Raw genomic sequence first — 11,033 nt, forward strand, 5'->3', positions numbered from 1 at the left:
TAGCTTTTAAAACTCAATAAGTTAAAAAAAATTTGAACACCACAACAACAAAGTTCCAAGTATATTCATGCATTGAATTTTGACTGGAATATCCTGAAATTCAGTTATCATGCAGTTTCTGTATAACTATGAAGTCTAACCATGTATTTCACAATGTTTCGTGCATACCTCTTGGAGGAGCTGGCCAGAACACAATGGATGTATTTATCTCTTACCAATGGTGAGAACTTGTTACTTAACTGAATAACTGTTGTCACTTTCAGTCTCTAATGAAGTAAAATCACATTCTTCTTCACTTTCAGGGCTACTAAATTCATTGTCAAACTCGAGTTCACCGTAGCCATCTTTTTTTGAAAGCATAGCCTAAACAACAAAACAGGAGAGAGGCTGAAAGCATGTGTTTTGCAACTGCGTATCCAAAGCTGCTCACAGTAATCAAAATACAATAGCCAGGCTACAAATGTGGGACCAAATGCTCTCTAGTGCCCAAACACTTAAACTGTCAGTGCTGAAACAGATATAAATGGGGTTTTATTTTTCCAGAGGTCTGTTCTTAAGTTGTCAGAGTATACTCGATATTTTAAGTTTCTGTCAAAATAACATGATTTTATGTTAAAGGAAGAATGCTTCCAATTTATATGTAATTATTTTATGCACAGAACACTACCGGCTGACTACACAGTGGAAAACTTAGAAGGTTCTTTAAGGTGAACATTTATGTTAAGCAAAATTTATGAAAAGTATTGTTTTATTTAGATTTGAGGATTTCCAGTTTGGTGTGTGATGCCTTTTGACAATCTATAAAAGAATTTTACATCATCATATAAAACTCATTTCTGGACCCTACATAGGAATGTGTAGGCTACATAGATATTATTTTTATTTCTAGGACTGTGATTGTGTATTTTGCAATTCATCCTAAATTTTCTCTTATAATTAACCACAAATGCCATTAAGGAGTAATTTCACTGTCATGTAAATGTATAATATCCAAGGCCTCTGAAAATAGTTCTGCAAGATGTTCAACTATCAATTTAACAAAATATTCTCTCTTTATACATCTGTAGAATAAAAACTATTTTGATCTTATCTGCATTGTCCTAGAAGATGCTACTGGGCAGTACTGAGTGAAATTATGCTACCAATTCTGTCTGCTGGATGACAAAGCAAGCAAAACTGAGCTTTCTGGATAACTTATTTACATGCTGGTGCCAGCTCAGTTAGTTTTCCTTATGAGTGTGTAGAAACTCATTCAGTGTGTGGCCATTGATCTCTCTCTTGCTACTTGTATGTCATTTTTGATTGTTTGAAATTGCACAGTTTAAAAAAGAAAGAAAGAATGAAAAAAAGATTAGGAGTTCAGATACTACTAACTAATTACCAGCTTGTATCACTATTCTCTAGGCTATATTTTAGAGATATGTTTGGGCCTTTAATCAACGTATTTGTATTATCAATCACAAATGCAACAGTTTTTGACAATTCCTCATTCATGTAGGTCAAAAACAAGAGTGAGCCAAGTATCAACCCTTGGAAGATGCCATACTTTACTTTTTCCTTCTCTGACTTTAATTTTATTACTGTGCTATAATTTGTTAATGTGATCTTCTGTTTACCACTACTAAGATAAGATTCCATCTGGGGAAGAAACACTTTAATTTACATAGCAGAATTTTGTGATCTACATAATCAATAGCATTGGCAAGGTCACAAAAAAATGCCATTTGGACAATTTTCTTGTTTAAATATACCATCATTGTCTTTGTGAGAACATATATTACTTTCTCCGTAAAGAATCCTACATGAGAGCATAACTGAGCAGTTGTTAAAAGATTGTTATCAAAAATGTAATTCAATATTCTCTAAGCTATTAGTACCCTACAAAAGTTTTGAGAACATGAGAAGGAAGGAGATGATCTATAAATAGGTAATTTTCTTATCTCCACTTCTATAAATGGATATTACTGGAGCATATTTCAGTCTTTCAGGAAATACACCTTGACTCTGATTGATTACAATGATATCTCAATGAGGATGCTATCAAGACAGCACAAGGTTTCCAAACTTTGGCTGCAATACCACCAAATCCAGAAGAACTGCTGCTTTTGAGTGGCCATGGTCTTTGTTCCTATCTAGCTGTTGAGCCAGCAAAATTGAAGTCTGTTGGCTGATGTGCAAAGTCTGTTTGAACAAATCTACAAGGGTTGGAACTTTAACAGTTGCAACTATTTATTTACAGCTTGTACAAAATAGACATATGTTTCAAAGATTTACTGACCTTCAGAGTAGTCACCAGCATTGTGTATAACCCGTTGACAGTGATGTGGAAGTCGTAGGATACTCTTAGCAGTGTCAGTTGTGTTGACAGTTCGAGCAGCGTGGTCTATTGCCCGATGAATTTGTAGCAGTTCTGAAGTGAATGCTGTGAAGTGTTTCCTCAGTTTAGAAATCGAGTTGAACTTACGAGGGCTTAAGTCAGGGGGGTGCAGTAGGTGGTGTAGCACTTAGCAGCCCCATCAGGCAAACAAATCAGAAACAGTTTGCAGTGTATGTGCTTGAGCATTGTGCTGCAAAATGATGGTCAGGTCCTGCAGAAAGTGTCATCACTTCTGTCTCTATGCTGTTCATTTTTGGAACACAACCTGTGACCAGGTTTTCAGTGGTATGATTCAGGTGTCGTTACTGTTATGATCTACATTCCAAAGACTGATTTGATGCAGCTCTACACACACACACAGAGAGAGAGAGAGAGAGAGAGAGAGAGAGAGAGAGAATGGTTCAAATGGCTCTGAGCACTATGGGACTTAACTTCTGAGGTCATCAGTCCCCTAGAACTTAGAACTACTTAAACCTAACTAACCTAAGGACATCACACACATCCATGCCCGAGGCAGGATTCGAACCTGCGACTGTAGCGGTTGCGCGGTTCTAGACTGTAGTGCCTAGAACCGCTCCGCCACCCCAAAGATTATATATATATATATATATATATATATATATATATATATATATATATATATATATATATATATATATATATTCAGCTGAGCTATTCACTTCAAATATTGGTTTGATGCATAAGTTTGCAGCACTTTTGCTTGAGTTTAATAAACATAACAGATACACATAACAGAGACCTTAGTCATCTTCACTATTTACAATGATCTGCCAATGCTGACACAACTCTAAGTTTCACAACTGTAGAAATCATTTAGTTTTGAGCCAAAGAACGCATTTAGTAGTCATGTTTGGAACATATTTTCATGTGTAAAGGAAATTCCTTGAAGGTTGTTTGACAGAGAGCAGAAAAGGTGAAAACCTGAGGGTGCTAGATCAGGTGAAAAAGTTGGGTGTAAAATGACTTCCCAACTCAATTCCTGTAGAGTGTTTTTTGTCAGTCTAGCAGAATAGGAGGGTGTTATCATGGAGTAACATCACTTCACATCGTCTTTCTAGTTGGTGTTTTACAATTGCGTCTGGAAGACTTCTCAGTTGTTAACAATAAATGTCAGCAGTGATGGTTACACCTTGTGGAAGCAGTTTGTAGTACACCACACTGTCACTGTTCCACAAGATGTGTAACATTATCTTTTGTGGATGTGAGCCTTTGCACACGGAGCTGCTGCTTTGTTTGTAGTCTGCCGTTTCTTTTTTTTTCCCTTATTTTAGCATAAAGACACCATTTTGCATTAGCAGTAATGATATAGGATAGGAATGGTTAGTGTTATTCAGGGACAACTGATGATGAGCAAGCAGAGATGCACATATGGCCACCCACTGATTTTTGGGATTTTGGCTCAGAGCACACAATACCCATACACCCAATTTTTGTATCTTCCCCATTGCATGTAAATGTCACATGACAGTGGAATGATCACAGTTCATCACATTTGCCAGTTCTCATGCACACTGATGACAATCATTGTGGATTAAGAAGTTTAAATGATCTACATCAAACCCCAAAGGTCTTGCTGAATGTGGATACATGCATACATCCATACATTAATACTTGTTCCATAGATCATGAATATGACATTTCATAATGATGTGGAACATATCACTATAACATAAGTTTTCTTTACACTTTTTTTTCAGTTACTACCTTGTATCTAAAAATTCGTCTATTGAGTAGAAGGAGTTGTCATTCAGAAATTCTTTTAATTTATTTTTAAATGTTGGTTGGCTGTCTGTCAGACTTTTAATGCTATTTGGCAAATGAACAAAGATTTTTGTGGCAGCATAATTCACTCCTTTCTGTGCCAAAGTCAGATTTTTTTGCTGTTATTTTTGAATTGGGATGGGTTATTAATAACAAATTTCATAAGTGAATATATGTATCCTGAAGGTACTGTGAATCTCCCGAGTTCCTTATATAAATGTCTGCAAGGTGATTTTGGGTGGGCTTCAGCTATTATTCTGATTATACACTTTTGTGCAATGAATAATTTTCCTCTTAATGATGAATTACCCCCAAAAAAAATGATGCCATATGAAAGCAGTGAATGAAAATAGGCATATTAGGCTAATTTACTTATGTGTTTATCACCAAAATTTGCAATAACCCTAATTGCGTAAGTAACTGAAACTTACCGTTTCAGCAGATCATCAATGTGTTTCTTCCAGTTCAATTTCTCATCAGTGCACACACCCAGAAATTTTGAATATTCTGCCTTAGCAACAGACTTCTGTCCATAGTCTATATTTATCAATGGTGTTATGCCATTTACTGTACAGAATTGTATATACTGTCATTAATCTCAAAACTATCCTCCTTAAAAAAGAAAACCATTTTCTTGCTGTGCGCTGTCAAGTGGCTTTATCCCCATACACAGTGCAAATGTTTCTGGCTGCCTTTGCTGTTATCACATCTCTATTGCACTCAAACAGAAGAATATGTCGGAAATGTTCCAATTTCTCTACTTGGCACTCCATTTTCTAGCACCCACAACATCACTAACTATCTCCAAATGACAAAATGTAAACTGAAGTAGCAGCAGTGAACTACAAATAAAAAGTAACAATCAATAAATATACCCATAGCAACCAGAATACCAAGATTAAAAACAAAAATGCTATGAACTTATGCACCAACTTAATACTCCTGGAACTGTTTAAGACATTGTAATTCTGTTTTTACCCAGATGAATTGTGAGAAATCCCTCACTAAAACGTGTAAAGTCTCTTTTCAAACCTACAGGGTGTTTCAAAAATGACCGGTATATTTGAAACGGCAATAAAAACTAAACGAGCAGCGATAGAAATACACCGTTTGTTGCAATATGCTTGGGACAACAGTACATTTTCAGGCGGACAAACTTTCGAAATTACAGTAGTTACAATTTTCAACAACAGATGGCGTTGCAAGTGATGTGAAAGATATAGAAGACAACGCAGTCTGTGGGTGCGCCATTCTGTACGTCGTCTTTCTGCTGTAAGCGTGTGCTGTTCACAACGTGCAAGTGTGCTGTAGACAACATGGTTTATTCCTTAGAACAGAGGATTTTTCTGGTGTTGGAATTCCACCGCCTAGAACACAGTGTTGTTGCAACAAGACAAAGTTTTCAATGGAGGTTTAATGTAACCAAAGGACCGAAAAGTGATACAATAAAGGATCTGTTTGAAAAATTTCAACAGACTGGGAACGTGATGGATGAACGTGCTGGAAAGGTAGGGCGACCGCGTACGGCAACCACAGAGGGCAACGCGCAGCTAGTGCAGCAGGTGATCCAACAGCGGCCTCGGGTTTCCGTTCGCCGTGTTGCAGCTGCGGTCCAAATGACGCCAACGTCCACGTATCGTCTCATGCGACAGAGTTTACACCTCTATCCATACAAAATTCAAACGCGGCAACCCCTCGGCGCCACTACCATTGCTGCACGAGAGACATTTGCTAACGATATAGTGCACAGGATTGATGACGGCGATGTGCATGTGGGCAGCATTTGGTTTACTGACGAAGCTTATTTTTACCTGGACGGCTTCGTCAATAAACAGAACTGGCGCATATGGGGAACCGAAAATCCCCATGTTGCAGTCCCATCGTCCCTGCATCCTCAAAAAGTACTGGTCTGGGCCGCCATTTCTTCCAAAGGAATCATTGGCCCATTTTTCAGATCCGAAACGATTACTGCATCATGCTATCTGGACATTCTTCGTGAATTTGTGGCGGTACAAACTGCCTTAGACGACACTGCGAACACCTCGTGGTTTATGCGAGATGGTGCCCGGCCACATCGCACGGCCGACGTCTTTAATTTCCTGAATGAATATTTCGATGATTGTGTGATTGCTTTGGGCTATCCGAAACATACAGGAGGCGGCGTGGATTGGCCTCCCTATTCGCCAGACATGAACCCCTGTGACTTCTTTCTGTGGGGACACTTGAAGGACCAGGTGTACCACCAGAATCCAGAAACAATTGAACAGCTGAAGCAGTACATCTCATCTGCATGTGAAGCCATTCCGCCAGACACGTTGTCAAAGGTTTCAGGTAATTTCATTCAGAGACTACGCCATATTATTGCTACGCATGGTGGATACGTGGAAAATATCGTACTATAGAGTTTCCCAGACCGCAGCACCATCTGTTGTTGAAAATTGTAACTACTGTAATTTCGAAAATTTGTCTGCCTGAAAATGTACTGTTGTCCCAAGCATATTGCAACAAACGGTGTATTTCTATCGCTGCTCGTTTAGTTTTTATTGCCGTTTCAAATATACCGGTCATTTTTGAAACACCCTGTATATTAATTACAGAGATATTGGCACCAATTTAACTTTTTCAAATGGAATTGCAGTAGTTTCTGCTGCTAGTATCATAGTTCTAGAAGAGACAAATTCAACAGTTTGACTCTTCAAAATCCAATAACTAGTTTCACAGTGATTACAGAATTTGGAACTTGGGATTTATCTCTTTTAAACAAGAAGCCAATTGATGTATTACAAAAAAAAACTTACGTTATGAGATGGAACTCTCACATCTGGCTAATGGGGTGCTCCGGCATGATGCAGATAAAAATCTACTTACAAAAGCAGAACAGTTAAAAGTTTAGTTTAAAACCAATACTACTCACATTTGGCTACATATGGTTGGACCAACACAGCAGCTTGAAGGCAAAGGACATGGCATCTAAGGATGATTCACCAGGTTACAGTGATAACAGTACCACTCTTTTTTCTGACAGAGCTTTGAAAGAAAAGTGCACACCACAAATTGAGTGGATTTGTAAAACAGAGAGCTGAGGCATAAAAATTTTTACAGTAACAAAAAGGAAACCACAACAGAATGCGTCCATAAACACTTCCTTAAAATTGCATTCATTTCATGAAGTGCTCGAAGTGCTCATCCTCTACTGCAATTCACATTTGCTATCTCTGCTGTAAGGACTTCTGGACAGACTGAAGAGATTCCTGCAATATCTTTGCACATCCTGCAACAATGTGATGTTCTGAATCCTCTTGAATAATCTGAACTTGTGCTTAGGTCCCATCTTTGAGTTTTTCCCAGTGAAAATAGTCCAGCAGTGTCACAACAGTTGAATGTGTAGCCAAAATGATGATACCTTCATGTCCTATTCTGATACCAAAAAGGAGCTGGCTGAGCACTTTCCTAGCCATGTGCAAGTACTGAGCCGGGTGTGTATCATGCTGGTACCACATATATCTACATATTTCAAGTGGCACTTCCTCTAGGAGTTCCAGAAGCACTTAGGAAGAAACTGGACTTCCATTTTAGCCATTAAGGTTTCTTCAGTGTAGTAAGGAGCAATCACATACTCTCTAGTAATGGAGTTTGTATGGCTGCATGCAATAAATGATCTTGAGCTATGCAGACTTTGCTGATCCATTCAGTTGGCATCCACAATCCAGCTGGTATCACGTGATAGCGATATGTAACTGGAGCATACAATGGTCATCCAGAAAATAAGTAATTAAAAAAAAGAGAGAGAGTGAGAAAAAACATAATTACTTGAAAACTTTTATTGACAACAGGTACAGCAACTTTTTTACTTAATTCCCATGAGAACTGAGACACTTGTCATATCATAGGTTTCAAATTTTGTATTCCTGTGTCCTAGAAGTCTGCTCCCTGGGAATGGAATTTACGTGTGACAGCCACCTTCAGTTCTCCATCATTGTGAAAATGCTGACTGGACAACTGGTATTTTGAGGAACAAGAAAAGATGAAAATAGCTGGGACCAAGATCAGGCCAGTATGGAGATGACTAAACAGCTTCCAGCCATACTCCTTCAGGACAACCGTTGTGCACTGAGTCATATATGAGTGAGAATTGCCACGAATCAGATCAACACCCACACTAAGTATTCCATGCCTCATTTTGAATGGTCTGCCACAATTTCCGCTGTTTTTCACAGTAATGGTCAGTGTACAGTGTTTTACCTTTGGACAGGAAATCAATGAGTTGGATGCCCTTCCTGTCTCAGAACACCGTGTACATCACTCTTTGCCTTGACACAATCTGTTTGAACTTTGCCTTGACTGGAGATCTACTGTGATGCCAATGGACTGACTGCTGCTTGATCTCCAGGAAAAGCGAGCAGCCCACATCATGATGACCCTGTCGAGGAACTGGTCACTGTCGTCATGCAGAAATGTTAATGCTGCTCCTAGGCAATTCATTTTATGTTTGTGTATCACATTTTTGGCACCAGTCTGGCATACACTAACTTGAACTGCAGGTGCTTAATGACAATTTCATTCAAGAAGGATTGTGATATCTGCAGGAAATGTCTGCTGATATCAATAACTGTATAGTGACTATATTCCGTAATGTGCTACCACACTAGCTCCAAATGGTCATCACTGATGGGTGATGGTTGCCCACAGCCCTCTTCTATATGGTTATATGGACACCTTGATGATCTTTGGAAAATTGCCTACATCAGTGATGCACCATCTGTTTGCTCATGCTCTTCCATCCACACACTTGACGATGCATTTTGATCGACACTATGTTTTGAGCATTAAGAAGCTGTATCACAGACTGAACTTTGCAGTCAATATGATACAGAATAAGAGCCACAATTTTCAGCCACTGCTGAAGTGCTATTGACAACAGTGAAGGGTTGCCTGGCCATCACATAATTGCTATTTCAAAGCTCTATCATAAATACACTACATTTCCGGCTAAATACATTTGACTTAAATAATCAATAAAAAGGGAAACTTAATTTCTGGCTGACCCCCATACATGTTCTACCTGCTCCCCTACACTTGAGGTTGAGGCATGTAATGATGTTCAAAATGGTGCCTCTTATTTACAATCGAGGTGAGTAGTAACTGCACTCTGTTTGTGGAAAACTGATACATGATACATGGAAGAGACACAAAACATAGCAAAGTAATAGACAGATGAGGAGTATTGTACTGATCTCCTTATTGTGGATGTTATTCTACTGACTATTATGAAAAAAATTAGTAATGATGAGGACACTTTCTTGAGAAAAGCTATTCACCTTTTCCAACCTATCAGATACAACATCCCCAATGCAATACAAAAAGTACTCATGTGATTTGAAGTGTCATGGGAGGACTGGTAGCTGTCTCTAGAAGTCCCAGTATAGCGCTCTCGGAGGAAAACTGCTTCCACGTAGTAATGCAGACCATCTAAAGACAGGAAACTGCACCTCTGAGTTTGTGCTTGCACAGGAAAACCAAATAGCAGTCGCCAACAGGGTAAGGTTACAAACAGCAAAATGAAATGAGGAAGGAAGTGTTTGGATTGAAGGATCACTATTCACTCAATGTCTTTCTTACACAGCTAGTGAGGGCAATACTATGACAATTCCTTCAGTCTGTATGGTTCTTCACTGGTTTTAGAAGAGGGATTGAGATAGTGTTTCTGCATAAGTCAAAGAATATCCTGTGTCCCACCTTCTGTTGAACAGGGTGAGGGAAATTTCTTCTGTTGGTCCTGTAAGGTGCTACAGCACGGCATGGACAGTTATTCTTCACTTCATCAGTAGCAGCCTGTTTGCACCATTCCAAGAAATCCTTTTAATGGTGACATTTTTTCTGTGGATTCCCAAATGGCTGTGGGAATCTCTGCATTAGCATTTGAACCTGAACAAGCCAAATGCTGTTCCTTTTTCCAGAATGACACTCATTACTTCACACAGGAGTCAATGGTCGTAAATGATGGAGAATGGCCCAATAGTAGTTGTAAGGTGCAAGCACCCTCTTGCATTCTGAAAATACTTTACTTTTGATGAGATAACATCCTCAACTGCTCAACCCTTGGAACAAGAATCACTAAAACCTCAAAGCACATATGCACTTAAAAGTCTGTACAAAGGAGGAATGGATGTGAGATCTGTGCAATAAGGTAACTGAGTGCCTCTAGGTTTAAATTTCAATTAGGAAGCAGGTCAGGGAACACGTAGTTGCTCTCTATGGCAAGTGCACTGTCACAGAAACTGATAGTAAGATGTGTTGAGTGGATGAGGTGAACATCACATTTTGCTCTCAAGCCGATGAGGTCTTTCTTCTAGTGGAAACTCTAATCGGTGAATGTATGTTTGGCAGACTCTTTTAGATGCACTCTTTCCTTTGTTAAAAGTCTTATTCCTTCCAAACAAATACTGAAAAAATTTACATTTCTTCTGAGAATGGGTGTGAACTCACAAGTGAGATTTTTCTTCTTCTGCCCCCCTTGTAATGGTGCTAAGACTGTAACCACACACAACAGGCTAGGCTGTTCCCACTGCAGTGCCTTTCGCAAGAACTTGGGGTCCCACAGTAAAAGGTGAGTAAGGGTGGGAAAATTGCTCACATGTGGGCAGTCAAGGAGCCAGGCACCTGCAAGCAGGGATTTGCAAATGGGTGATGAGGAAGGAGTTGATACTTTATACACAACAATACCAGCTACTGAGTTGACCGACATAAAGCGAATGTCATTGTAACAGGACATGTTTAACATCAAAACTCAATGTCAGTAGAAAATACAAACATTTTATTATTTTTGTTGAACATATCTCTCTTCATTTATAAATTAGCCTTTTCCTTGTGGCTT

The sequence above is a fragment of the Schistocerca nitens genome, chromosome 6 (assembly GCF_023898315.1).
Source record: "Schistocerca nitens isolate TAMUIC-IGC-003100 chromosome 6, iqSchNite1.1, whole genome shotgun sequence".
Taxonomy (NCBI): Eukaryota; Metazoa; Arthropoda; class Insecta; order Orthoptera; family Acrididae; genus Schistocerca; species Schistocerca nitens.